The sequence below is a fragment of the Anolis carolinensis genome, chromosome 6 (assembly GCF_035594765.1).
Source record: "Anolis carolinensis isolate JA03-04 chromosome 6, rAnoCar3.1.pri, whole genome shotgun sequence".
Taxonomy (NCBI): Eukaryota; Metazoa; Chordata; class Lepidosauria; order Squamata; family Dactyloidae; genus Anolis; species Anolis carolinensis.
In genome coordinates, this window is record NC_085846.1 from 88,626,031 (window position 1) to 88,627,515 (window position 1,485).

Genomic DNA, 1,485 nt, shown 5'->3' on the forward strand with positions numbered 1-1,485 from the left:
GAAGAGGTGTCTCCACTGAAGTTTTATCACTAATCCTTGTTTCCACAACAAGCCATTTTTTTCAAAATCTCATCATCACATGGACATAAAGTGAGGTGGAATCTTCTGAAAAGGGGCACAGACAGCAAAATAAACACCACAGGGATGTTAACACTTTCCTAACCTACAGAACCTATCTTGTTCATAACTTGGGCACTGGCTATACAAGCAAAGCTTAGAAATACATTTTTATCACAATTCCTAGAACCTCCCTGCATTTGTGGCCAGTGCTTATGCTGACTGGAAAATCCAGAGATTTGTAGTACAAAAAAGATTTAAAATGCCAAGCTCTGAGTACTGTAGTACATTGGTTATTATTGTGTGCTTTCACTTTGCTTCTAATCCATGAAGATGCAGGGGTCAACCTATCGTGTGTTTTTCCAAGAAGATTTGAGGGGGTTTCCTCTTGCCTTCTTCTGAGACTGAGAAGCGAGACTTCCATTGCTGAGCAGGGATTTTGAACTCTCATTTCCTACAGTACACCTGCACAATCTGTGACCTTCCAGGTGTTTGGGACTCAGACTCCCTGAATCCCTAGCCAGATTGCTCAGTTGGCAGGAATTCTGGGAGCTGAAGTCTGAAACACCTGGAGGGCCATAGGTTGTGCTGGACTGTGCTATAGTCTAACACTCATTATACCATATGCTCTATATGCGGAACCACTCTTCACATTGAGAAATCTATGACAAACCTATACAGTATGGCCTGCATAGCCATGGGAATGGTGCATATAGTTTCTCTTACTTTCTTCTGAAAATGTCCTCTCTAGGCATTTTCTAGGTCCTCCAGCATGATTCTACGATATTCTTCCACCAAAATTTGACCATAATGTTGTGCAGGAGGACCTAGAAATGTGTCCTCTCTAGGAATTTCTAAGTCCTTTAGAATGATTCTATAGTGATGAAAGTCATTTATTTCAACAGGATTTGCTTATCCATGATTTTTGCTATCCATGGTAAGTCTAGTAATGTATTCCCCCATGGATGCAGAGGGGTAATACTCTATTTGGGGCACATTCCACTTAGCTGTGTAAAATTTCACATTATCTGCTTTGAACTGGGTTATATGGCAGTGTGGACTCAGATAGCCCAGTTCAAAGCAGATATTGTGAAGACCCTCCCTAGGAAGATTAGACAAGCAACCACCCTCATGACTTTTAAGAAGGGCTTGAAGACCTGGCTATTCAAACAGGCCTTTGACAATTATTAATTAATATCCCCTTAATGTGGATGAGGTCTTTGTTTTATCGATATGCTTTGACTCGGGTATTTTGGCTTTTATTTAATTTATAGGAACCACTGTGTTTTAACTAATGTTTTATACTGCTTGTTGTTTAATTTTATTTTGTTTTATTTTGTTTGTTCTTTCATATTGACTTGTCATGTTATTATTTGCATTATTTTATTTTGCATATATTATTCATTGTATTTATTCATGTTGTAAGCT